The sequence below is a fragment of the Stegostoma tigrinum genome, chromosome 15, assembly GCF_030684315.1.
Source record: "Stegostoma tigrinum isolate sSteTig4 chromosome 15, sSteTig4.hap1, whole genome shotgun sequence".
In the NCBI taxonomy this organism is placed as follows: Eukaryota; Metazoa; Chordata; class Chondrichthyes; order Orectolobiformes; family Stegostomatidae; genus Stegostoma; species Stegostoma tigrinum.
In genome coordinates, this window is record NC_081368.1 from 30,021,076 (window position 1) to 30,034,636 (window position 13,561).

Consider the following 13,561-nt stretch of genomic DNA (forward strand, 5'->3'; position numbering starts at 1 on the left):
TAGTGCCAATTAAAGGTATAATTAAATGAAGATTTGTCCTCTCTTTCAGTTACTCTGTTGGCTCTTTCAGATTGAAATGCTGATTGTGCATCCAATTTCTCTAACCTCATGGCAGACCACATCTTATATTTGTTCCAACCTGTCTTTTTCCATTTGTTCCATAGCTGAAAGGCTTTACATAGCAGCATAATTCAAGGCACAGTGGGCAACAATAGTTAGACAATTCCTCATAGCTACATTCACTCCATTGGCAGCACTTTATCAGATCTTGGTGAAATAGCTTGAGGATTGTGGCAGCAAGTCTAATGGAACTATGTTGCACCTCTCATCAGGCCTTCACCTTTGGCAATGCAGTCGTGACAACAGCCTATCAGGCACCCCTCCATTCTTTTCGACTCTTAAAATGATTCGACATTTGTCAGGATGTAGGTTCATAGGTATGGTCAGGGATTTAGATCACCCATAATTCTGATTCTCTAGTCACAGGTGACAAACATTCATAGAGTGCTAGCCCCTTGTATTCATGAATATGGTGTGAGCTAGGCACATATGGCCATGCTGGTTCAGTTAGTTTTGCTCTGCACTTGTAAGAATTCCATTATACAGTATAAGCGGAAATCATTTTCTTTCTTTTAACTACTTTCCAGAGCAAAGTTAATAAAATCATTGACACTGCCAAACAATATCTAAGTGACCTGTTCGAAGTAAATGCTTATAAAAGATTGGGAAATGTAATTGAGATCTCTCACGCTCGTAGGAATGGAGCCTGCCATACAAAAATCGATACAACTGTAATCATCAGAGCCATTGACAAAGCTGTGCCTGTGCTGGAACTGGTTTACATGTCTGGCTCTGTGAGTGAATCTTTTGGGGATTTTTGTTTCAGTAGGCCAATGCATGAAAACCATAAATGCAGTGTAAGGATGTGTCCTATTAGAATGGCTAAGAAGCAAATGCATCTGTCTGTCAATCCAATCCAGATTATTTATAGGCTCCAGAGAAGAACATGGGTATATACCCGGGGGATACTGCAACTTCACAGAAGTGTGTTCAGTGACAGAACTTGGTTGCACAGTCTTATGTTTTAGATGAACTACACTGCTAAGGATCTTCAGAAAGGCTCAAAGAATTTCTCTGAACTTCCTTTGAACAACAAAAATCAAAATAGCACAGAAACAGCCAACTTGTAAGACATACAGTAAGAGCTACATATAACAAAATGGTTTAAAAGAAGTTAGCAGCTTCCTTTGTGGAGCTTGTTTCAGCGAGTGATTAACCCATTAGAACATACGAATATAAAAAGTATGTGCATGAGTAAGTAATTCAGCTCTTCAAGCTTGCTCCACCATTTGGTACAATAACGGCAGATCTCAACTCAGCTTCAACTCTACTTTCCTACCCGCTCTTCAAAACCCTTCAACCTATTACTACTTAAAAATCCATCTATCTCCACCTTAAAAATTTATTCAATGACCCAGCATCTATTACATCGTTCTGTTTCTGGCCTATCTGGATTACAGCTTGGAGATTTTCTGTCATTTATGTTCGATTTGACTCTTGAGTGAGCCTTGCCAATAGGCTCAAAATGCTAACATCATATTGGTTCATATGCCTTCATGCTCATTCTAATCAGGCTTTACTGTCTGAGCAGTTTCCAACTGAATTATTGGCCTTGCTGTGTTGTTCTACATATCTCTGCTCCTTCCATGTTTTCAAATTTATACTTGGTATACCACACCACAATATTTACAGAGAGTCGACTTGGAAATGGAACCTCTGTCCTTAAGAGAATATGGATAAAGCATTTCCCTTTTTCTCCACAGTATGTGCAACTGCTTCTGGAGTATGATCAACCAGGTTCAGTAACCTTCAAACACTCACTCACCTTCGCCTACCATTCCAGATGTTAAATGTCTACAGCCTAATTTCATATGGAGGTCATAATAGCCATATTTCATCCTGGCATCATTCAATGACCCAACCATTATGCCTTGCAACAGTGAGTAGGAAAATCTAGCTAACTTTATTGCAAGGTCACTAATCTCTCTCACTCTCTTGAAAGCCATTGAGACTAATTGCAGTTAACTCAGCACAGCAACAGAAAATGAACCTGGAGCTTGTTGTATAGTTTAATGTTACATCTGACAGTTACACTGCCAATGAAGCCATTACAGAAGATAAGTGACCTTTATTTTAAATATGTTTTCATCATTTCTGCAAATGATTTCTCCTGCCACATAGTTTTAGAACTATCACAAGAATTGTTGCTACGATTTAGAATAAGAAATGCCCGAGACAGTCAAAAAAAAGGGCTGGGTTTTACCTGAAATTGGCAGAAGTACTTGTCAAAGTTGGCACCTCCTGGAATTCCTGATGATGATGCCATAGTTAAAGCCAGCTGTGTATCAGCTCTCACAGTCATAGAGGTAAACAACACAGGAACAAAACACAGACCCATTGAGTCTGTCCTAGTTCCTTACATTTCTCGAAACCTCCTGCCCCATACAAGAGCTGCCAAGGAGTTGCTTTTAACAGCACACATATTGTGAGGGGACAAAAAGGCAAGGCTTCTGAAGTTACGTTGCTGACATTGCATTGCAATTACAACTGCATATGCACACATGTATTGCTATTTCACATAATGAGTTGGTGGTGGCCTACTGGTATGATCACGAGGCTATGAATCCAGGGACTCAAGTAATGTTTTTAGGGACCTGGGTTCAAATCAGACCCCGACAAGTGATGGAATGTGAGTTCACCAATAATGTGGAAATGAGAGTCTAATACTGACCATAAAACCATTGCTGATTACCAGGAGAAAATCTTGTCCAGTTCACTAATATCTTTTAAGGAAATCTGCCACCCTTACCTGGTCTGACCTCCATGTGACTCCAGACTTCAGTAATTGACTCTGAACTGCATTCTGGGTAAGTAGGAATGGGCAATAAATGCTAGTCCAGCCAGTGATTCTCACATCCAATAAATGAATTAAAAAACTCACCAGTGTGATCAACAGTCATTGTAATGGCAGTTATAAGAAGGAAATGAAACAGATTACCTGACCTTGGTGTCATCCCATCATAGGGCTCTATCTGAGGGAGCACAACCTTTCAGAAACACCCAGAGCAGCCTCATATCACTTTATTGTTCAATGTTCAAGAATCATATGCCACAAACATTCAAATGGATTAACATGTTCACTTTTATACAGCAACAACAAAAATGGGGAAACAAAAGAAGAACTGCTGCATTTGTTCCTGGGAAAAGACACGAACTGCTTGCCCTTTGAGTAACAAAAAATTGCAGTCAGCCAGTAAGTAATCACTGCACCAATGTCACATCTATTGCAATGCTGCCATTTACGTCCTGTCCAGTTTGCTGTGCATGATGCTGCAGTGCTCTTATCATGCAATTGGTGATATTCCATCTGTTCAGTGCCTTCATCTTCCTGCTGAGAAGAATACAGTTGCTTTGCCAGCTCTTCAGCATCCATCATATCTCCTCCATGTCAGCTACAGTCGTAATGAACCCAGAATACTGGGATTATATAATCACAGAACTGTTATTGTGCAGAAGGAGGCTATTTGACCATCATGTCTGCACTGGTTCCACAAATGAGCATCATTAACTACTGTCAGTTTCCTGCTTTTCTGCCTACCCTTGCACATTATTTGTACCCAAATGGTCATTCAATATGATCTTCAGTACATCATTTGAATCTGCCTCCACCACACTTCCAGGCAGCCCATTTCATGCCCTATCTAAACATTGTATGAAAATGTTTCTTTCAAGTAGGATGTAGACATAATTCTTAGAGCTAAAGGGACCAAAGCCTGTGGGGAGATAGTACAGGATACCAAGTTACATAATCATCCATGATCATATTTTATGGCAGCAAAGGCTTGGAGGACCAAATAGTCTATTGTTGCTCCTATTTGATATATATTCCTGAGCTTCTTTAGCAAATCAATTAGAATCTCCCCTTCCCCCACTGCATCACACAACCAGCCCAGCTTGTCCCCTCCCACCATTGCATCCCAAAACCAGCCCAGCCAGACTCCGCTTCCCTAACCTGTTCTTCCTCTCACCCATCCCTTCCTACCATCTCAAGCCACACCTCCATTTCCTACCAACTACCTGATATCGCCTCCTTGGCCTGTCCGTCTTCCCTGGACTGACCTATGCCCTCCCTACCTCCTCACCTATACTCTCCTCTCCACCTATCTTCTTTTCTCTCCATCTTCAGTCCGTCTCCCCCTCTCTCCCCATTTATTCTAGAACCCTCTCCCCATCCCCCTCTCTGATGAAGAGTCTAGGCCCGAAACGTCAGCTTTTGTGCTCCTGAGATGCTGCTTGGCCTGCTGTGTTCATCCAGCTCCACACTTTGATATCTTGCATCTGCAGTTCCCATCATCAATCATAGAATTTGTGCCCTCTGGTTCTTGTTTGAGTGGGAATAGTTTCTCCCCGTATTTTAATAAACCTGCTCATGATTTTGAAAACATGTTTTAGATTATGTGACACATCTATCCAAGAATTGCAAGAACTCTCATATCAAGCTAAGCATTGGAACATTATCTTCAGGATGCCCATCATGTGCTCCACCATGGCCCTGGTTGAAGAACGGGCTGAACTCTAGCTGTGTTTGACCTCAGTCAGGGCTTACGTAATAGAATTGTCAGCTGTGATTGGAAACGCTGGCCTTTGTCTTCCACATTTATAAAGCATCCAGCCCTTGAAATGAAGCAAGAACACTGGAGTTCACAGGGATATTTATATTATAGCAGCTCCCAGGGTGTCTTATGTAGACTTCTACAATGTGTTACCAATAATCACAGTTGACTTGTACACTGATTGGATCGAGCCCTTTTCTGCTGATGAAGTCAGACAATATGCACTCCCAACAGATTGCTTGTACAGCCTGTAGTGCTCAGCACTTTTGGGGGAAATCAGCTTTTTGGCAAAGGTCCTGCTCCATCAGCTGGCATAGTTCGGTGACAGTATTCTGGGACATCCTCAGTCTATGGTGACACTTTGCCTTATTTAGCTGGAGGAAATGGTATCAAGAAATATAGATACTGGGTCTCCTGTGAGAACCTTCTGCTGCAACTTCTGAATGTGAAGGATGTTTGGAGCCACCAATGGTTGTTTCTGATCTAATCTGTTCCTCCTCAATTTCTCAAATCCTTCACTGCACCATGGCCACAGAAACAATGACAACTGCTGTGGCTGAATTGTTAGTCTCCTTTGAGAATGCCAGAAACAGAGAAGGCCCTTTGTAAATGCGTGAAGTCAACATTCACATCCCATAAAAATTATGGCTCAGTACAATACCCCACAGAATGGGGCATAAGGACACAGAAAGGAAGATTATGGATTGCTTCAACATGAACTTTTGACATAGAGATCTTATTTTGATGAATACAGCACATGTCACATTGCACAAATACCATCGTAATAGCTATATAATAACTGATACCTTGCCCATCACCAATTATTTTGCAATAGCTTCCCTTTCAAAGAACAAAGAAGAACAAAGAACAAAGAAAATTACAGCACAGGAACAAAGTAATGCTGATTGTGACTGATTAATCCAACCATGACCTCTACCCTCCTTTAACCCCCAAAACATCATATCAACTCATGCCCTCCAATGCACTATTGTCTCCCCTGCTTATATGTTGAGCTGTTCTTCTTCAGAATTATTATCCTCTCTTCATTCCAGAATGTTACCTTCAATCCCCAATATTCCTACCACTGCAGTGGCTTCTGATAGCTGCCCTTGACCTACAATGAGCTGACCCTCAGCTCTGACCGTGGCCCAGCTCCCTGGCCAGTCATATGGTAGTCCCCCACTACTGAATGACTAGGCCACTGATTGATTTCTGTGCAGCGTCCCAGAGTTATCTTGAATCTCTGGAATGATTGGACTGGGTCTGTCAGAAAGACCATAGGCCACTTCCAGACCGATGAGATAAGGAGTCCCTAACTGTCCCTAGTTGCTGACTGAGTGTGTCGAAGGCCTTGGACTGCTAGCAGATGCTGCTCTTGACTCACTGTGCCAGAACCCTCTGCCTATCTCCCTGGACTTGATCGAGGACTCCTCCCCTTAGACTTTGAAACATACTCATTTGGCTTAAGAACGTGCAGTATATTTGCCACATAAGCTGCTGGCACATGCTGCAGGAGTAACATTGATGTAATACAAGGCCATAGAGTAATATGCTTAGCCCCTTTACTGATTATTACAAACCACTGTAACAATGCTTCAGAACTCCACTAAAATTCAAAGCAAGAGAGAAGGATTGTGAGTCTTTCAGTTCTTAATGAGGGGGTAAAGCATAAAATAAGCAAGCCACGGCTGAGATGCTATGAGCATCTAAGTAGGAACAAAGTGAGTGAGGTCTAAGAGGGGAAGCAAGAAGCCTTGAGATGTATTTTGGTCCAGTCTCTGAAATTGGTGCTTTTCCTTGGGCATAAAGTGTCCTGGTTGCAGCTTTATAATGAAAGGTGCCTTTGTGCCCCAAAATGCAGCATTGAAGTGGAGAACTGTATTGTAAATTAGCCAAAGATACAACATGATGATAGGGCAAGGCCGGTAAGTATCGGATATCAACTTTTGTGATTGTTTGTGGTCAATAAGCATGCCCTAAGATTATGGTGATTGTTGCCCAAGATAGAGGGTTGGAGAAGCAGTTTTCTTATTCTCCTGCAAGCTGGAGTCACCAGATACCTGCTCTGACTTTCAGAGATAATGGGAACTGCAGATGCTGGAGAATCCAAGATAACAAAGTGTGGAGCTGGATGAACACAGCAGGCCAAGCAGCATCTTAGGAGCACAAAAGCTGACGTTTTGGGCCTAGACCCTTCATCAGAGAGTGCTGTGTTCATCCAGCCCCACACTTTGTTATCTTGCTCTGACTTTCATGTTGGGAATCATCACAAATTAGTTTCTCTCTAGAGTGTGGGAGAACAGGAAATGTATGAAAATAGGCTGTTTATCACTCACTAGCAAGATCCTCACGGTTTAAAATTTCATTGCAGAATTGGACATTTGTTTCTTGACATCAAGAATCTAATTTCTGCCAATCTCCTCCATATTTTCCCAACTGTTTCACTATTGTCTCCCACCCCATCATTCAGCAGATGAGAAAATTCTGCCCATGGAGGTAATATGAATCCCACCAAATGATCTGGTCTCACAATAACTGTAGTCATAATTTTTCTTTAAAAATGGGGGTTTGGCAATCAAATTCTTTTTAAATTACCCTAAATGTTTCCTTTCATTGTGAGATCAATCAATCAATCATTACATATGTCCCACACAAAAGCAGACCCTTAGATCATTGTCTGGCTGATGTTTCCTCTTGAACCATATTAGTGGCAAGTTTTTCAGTTGTGGTTTGTCATTGCCTTTCGGCTTCAGAGGCAGGTTGAGAAGGCTGGTCCAAAGTCCACCCCAGCCAGAATGGCAACTGAACTCATGCTGTGCATTAAACTGAAACATGTACAAAAGTCTCTGGCCAAAAAAGCCCTCTGTAATCTGATCAGAGCATTGATTTTACTATTGTTATTGTTGTGCTTGTCTGAACATTGCAAAATGTTATCAGGTATTAAGTACTAACTGCATTTGCAATCAGTACGAAAATCACACGTCATTAAAATATCAAATCAGTCTCTTTCTCAGAAATCATGGCAAAGCACCTCTCATTTCTCTTCTATTATTAATACTTGGTGTCTGGTTTCAAAAAGTATAGAAATCAGGAATAATGTAATGGAGATGAGGATATAGATACGGTCGGAAAATTAATTCTGCTGAGATTTTGCACCAATAAGCTTTACTTTCGGGATCCAAATTTAATTCAATATGAATGTGTTGTATTGCTCACAGTCATCAAGGAAATATTTTTAGAAACAGGAATATGATCAATAACATTTTATCAGCAAATACTGATTCGTTCCAATTATTTAAGATATTAACTCAGCAATGCACAGTGCCCCAGGAGCTTTTAGTTTTGTTACAGATATCTTCAACGATTATATATTATTTACATTTTTGTTCATTTTATCTCCATGTTTTCTCTTTGTCCCTCTTCCTTGCAGGGCATTGATCTCTCAGCTATTATAGTCCCATGGACACTGAACACTCTTGAGACAATCTCGCCACCCTGCATGTTTGAGTCTAGGTAGCAAACCTGTTTCACAGTTCACCTATTCAATTTCTGAAGAAGGATCTCGACCCGAAACATCAAGTTTCCTGCTCCTCTGAAGCTGCTTGGCCTGCTGTGTTCATCCAGCATCACACCTTGCTATCACAGTTGACTTACTCTTGTCCTCACCCAACAGTATGCGTGTGTGTGGGGCACACACAGTAATTTTGCACGTCCAGTTGGTATGGTGGAACTGTTTAGGCAGAAGTGATTTTCCTGATGATCATTTCTTGGGGGGGAGTATCTACCACTGAATCAAGGCCTTTGGTCAGAAATAACTATAATTTTCTAGACTGTTTTCTACCCTCAGTACTGTCGAGATCAGCAATTTCGCAGCAGTAATTGGCCTGAGTGACAGGGCTCAAAGATGAGCTCAAGATCCACCTTACCCTACTGGCTGCACAATGACTGTTTACTTCAAATGTTTTATAAGTACCATGTTCATAGATCATAGAATCCTTACAGTGCGGAAACAGGCCATTCAACCCAACTAGTCCTCACTGCCCCTCTGAAGAGCATCCCATCCTGACTTATTCCCCTACCCCTGCATTTCTACCTCCACCCCATGGCTAACCCACAAATCTAAACATTCCTGGACACTACAAGCAATTTAGCACAGCCAGTCCACCTATCCTGTGCATCTTTGGACTGTGGGAGCACCCAGAGGAAACCCAAGCAGACATCAGGGAGGATGTGCAAACTCCACACAGATAGTTACCTGAGGGTGGAATTGAACCTGAGTCCGTGGCACTGTGAGGCAGCAGTGCTAACCACTGAGCCACTGCACCAGTTGACACTTCAAGATGGAAGCTTCCTTTCTTTCCCTTACTTTCAAAGGCAGATCTTAGATCCCTCATTAATAGGGGAACTCCTATTGGCTCTTTTGCTTCGAGTCCCTCCCTGCCATCATTAATTGGGTGCCAGCCATATTTATTGGCCAATCCAAGCAAAGTCAATTTGATGCTGCAGCCCTAACCCAAGAATGGAAAATATGATGCAAAAGAAGTGGAAATCCTGGTTAAGTTTCCCTTTGTAACATCAACAAATTCTAGATATCATTTGTGCATCTTCTTCTGTCCATTTTGCTCTTCCACACTCAGAATGCACAAGCTATATTGTAACACAGAATGGAAGAAAAAAAAGGTACAAATCCAGAGGAAAGACCAAACATCAGAAGCAAATAAAGGCAAAACAAAACTGATTCTTTTGAAATTATACCACGAGCTGTTATAAGACTGTTGAATGGACACTAGCCTCAATTAATGTAACCTGCAGTGTAACCTATATACCTCCAAGTCTTTCTGACCTGTACAAACTTTGCTTGCTGTTATCCACCTGTATTGCTTGCAGACAAAGCTTTTCACCGTATTTTGGTGCACGTAACAATAGAATCAAAATCAAAATCAAAAAGGGGCATAAATAAAGCCAAGTTCACCTCCATATCTGAAGGGATTTTATTTACAGAAAACACAAAGCAACAACCACAGATTTGGAAATATGCTTATCTTCTGACACAATTCTCCAACTCTTATTCAACATTTTTTCTCTTTCTTTTGTTTTCTTGATTCTCCTGTTCCTCATTTGATACAAATACATCGATATATTTTCCTCCCTGTACCATCATCATCTAGAGAGGAATGTTAATTGTATAGACTCCCACTCTCTCCAAATTTTCTCTGAATGTACAAACTGTGCAGTCCATTATCTGAAACAGAAATTGCTGGAGAAACTCAGCAGGTCTGGCAGCATCCATGAATAGACAGCAGAATTAATATTTTGGGTCCAAAGACCCTTCTTCACGACAGGGTAACAACGATGCAGGGTCACTGGATTGGAAACTTTGACTCTGCATTCTCTCCACAGATGCTATCAGATCTGCTGAGTTTCTCTAGCTATTTCTGATTTTCTTTAAGATTTCCAGTATTCACAGTTTGTTGTTTTATTTCAACATATTACCTTCCCTAGCTGGTGCTTCTCATACAGTCTTGAAGCTTTTAAAACCCAAGGTTGGATCACCTCATCATTGCCTGCAGATTAATTCATCTTTTTCCTTTTTGTTCAACCTTGGTGGTGTTTTATGCTATCAACCTTGCTCCTTACATTGATTTCTCAGTGCAAGAGAAATGCTCCCAGTGTCTTCTGAGAGATGCTGCGCAATTTTAAATTTGCTATGACAGGAGGACAAAAGAAGAGCAGAAGGATTAGCGTTAATGCTCTCTTCTTAAAATGATGACCTGACTGTTGCAGAGGTTGAGAAACCTAATCAGATACATTCTTACATGAATCAGGTTATCATCGTCAGCCACTCATCTCACAAATCTGTGCTGATAGAAAACTATTTAAGTGCTTTATTTTCAGTCACTCTGCACCTTTTTGGGTTCAGGTTATATATTGATTTCTTTCTCTGAATGATTCAAAGACAAGATGGTTGGGTGATGAGTCTTTTCTTTTTGACTAAGTTTGGATATTGTGCATAATGTTATTTCAAGTGATTTTTGATGGTACTCATAATAACGTGTGCAAGAAGATTAAAATAATAAGAAGCCAAAGTGCAACTATTAAGAGTGAACAAAGCTGAGGTGGGAGGAGCAGGAATGCCCCATGTAGTCTCAGCTCCATTGCTATTTTTATAAGCTGGCACTAGCACATGCCCTCCTTGCTTTAGAAATCTAAGAAAAGTAGATAAGAACTGGCATGTTGGAGATTATTTTGACCTTTCATCCAATTTACCTGATTGCAAAGTTCCAACTAACTTCTCCATTTCCTATCATTGGTGAGCTACTGGTGTAACTCCAGTAGCTTATTCCAGTGGAGGGACAGAACTCCTTTAGCTCAGGTGTAGGGCTTTGATGATGCAGTTGTGAAAAGGAAAGGGAAAACCAATGTGAAAGAAAGTTGCACACAGGCATCATGTGGGTCAATTTCTCATGGATAAGGAGAAATATTAATGGTCCTTTTAAACCCTTAAAATTTCCATCTCATTTGAAATCTGCCAGTTTTTCAGTGGCTAGCAAGGGGTCCATTTGGGAACAATTGGTTAGGCTACTGCTTAAATGGCAGTCCTGGGCAGAGCATGTTCCATTCATTGCTTCTGAAAATTACCATCTAGATCAATCTGTGGAATTCTTTACCACAAAGGGCTATAAAGGCTGAGTCATCAAATAGATTCAAGGCTGAGATAGTTTTTTTTTAATCAAGAAGAGAATCAAGGGTTGTGAGGCAAAGGTAGGAAAATGGGATTTGAGAATTATCAAATCAGTCACAATATCTTTGAACTGTGGAGAAGATTCAATGTCCTACTTCAGGGTCCTAGGTGACTTTCAAATTGGACATGTGGAGCAAGCAGATTAAAATGCGTGAATCAGTTCATCTTTATTTTCAGCCACATTCATTATTAAATGATTGGGTCTAATATTTTGCATATTTATGGTTTATGCCCCCTGGCTGTTATACTTTGATTATGTAGCCAAAAGCTGTAATATTTTTCTCAGCTCAGAATGTGGAATTCAGCCATGAAGCATTAATCCAAAGAAAATTGGATTATTATGAAATTAATTCTGTTCTTTATTGTTGCACAAAAAATTACAATGATTTTAAAGTAGGTCACTGCAATGTGGTTTTGTAAAATTATAGTCAATGGAAACCTTGAAATTTTTTTTCAAGGTTTTCTCAAAAGCTGGGCTTGAACTGGGAGAGAGTCTCATCTTAATAATGTTTCAATGCTGCGGGGCTGAATGGCAGTGGTGATACTATGTAAGTGCTTGTTATTTTCTCATAGACCAGGATTTGGCCCTTTGCCTTCTTGATTCTCCCTCCTAGCCCCGCCATTTACTGTACTTAGCCTTTCAAAACCCAGATGTACATTAGAATGCTCAAAATAGACTGGTTTGATGGTTTGACAGCTTGACAATTGCCTAACAGTGAAATTCATAAATTAGGGCAACATAAAGCTGAAGAAGCCATCAATTTATCATGGTGGTTGAAGGATAATACCTCTGGTAGTTTATGTCTCCCTTAGAAAAACGTCCAGTTAAAGATTTCAACTTAAAACTCCTGATTACTACCCTAAGCTGTTACACATAGAGGTATGATTTGGCGAAAACAATTGTATTAATAGCAGTTTGGATTGAATCTACAATGGGGCCTTATGGTCAGGGTAAAGTATTAATTCCAACAATTTGGATGGATTTGAATCCACATCCCAGTGACTGAACTATTCTACTGCTAAAGCATTATACAGAATATAAATGGTAAAAATACTTTGAGACCTAGTCTTTGTTATGCATTTGTCATTCAGCAAATATATACAAAATTAATAAAATAGGCAGGAAATTACAATGTCAATCATAATTCATTGAATCTCAATTTTTAAAAAAATGCTGAAGCGTAAGGAACTTCTCTATGTCTGTATCAGTGAAATTGTTAATTACAGATTATCCTGACACTTGAAAAAATTCAGTTGAGAAGCAGAGAAATACTATCACAAATGATGGTCATTTTATTCCCGTTTTGTTTGAAATTTATTGTTGAGTTATAGCTATCTTTAGCATCTACAAATTTCAGCAAAATGAGAATTTTAATAGAGAAGATTTTCTACTCTGCAATGTTTTTGGAAGCCAGTGAGGCAGCTGTCAGAAATTTCATGTTGCGTCATGTTAACATTATCTCTTAACCTCTTTTGTAAATGAAAATATTGTAAACATCTCCATTTCCCTCGATCTATCCTTATGGCTCATCAGACCGGCATGGGCATTGGCAAACTGCTCCTACTTTATTCTGTTAGTACTGAGCTTTACATTTCTAGGCAGAATTCTGATCCCAACTCCTTTTGGAATGTGAAGCATATGTCAAATGAGCTCTATTCCCAGTACAAAGAATAACAAACAAAGAAAATTACAGTATAGGAACAGGCTCTTCGGTCCTCCAAGCCTGCACCAACATCCTGCCCGTCACAATTAAAACCCCTTACCCTTCTGGGGACCATATCCCTCTTTTCCCATCCTATTCATGTATTTCTCAAGACAACTTTTGAAAGTCACTATAGTATCTGCTTCCACTACCTCCCTGGCAGTGACTTCCAGGCACCCACGACCTCTGTGTTAAAAAACTTGCCTTGTACATCAACTTTGAACCTTGCCCCTCGCACGTTACATCCATGGCCCCTGGTAACTGACTCTTCCATCCTGGGAAAAAGCTTCTGACCATCCAGTTTATCTATGCCCTTCATAATCTTAGAGACGGCTATCAGGTCACCCCTCAAAACCCATCGTTCCAGTGTGAATAATCCAAGTTTCTCCAAACTCTCCTCATTTCTAATGCCCACCATACAAGGAAACAGCACGGTAAATCTT

General features: G+C 40.4%; 1 protein-coding gene across 13 annotated transcripts in view; it reads right to left on the bottom strand.

Moving 5' to 3' along the window:
• tenm1 (teneurin transmembrane protein 1) overlaps positions 1-13,561 on the bottom strand; it is a 2,164,854-nt gene that overhangs the window by 151,038 nt on the left and 2,000,255 nt on the right. The window lies entirely within an intron of this gene.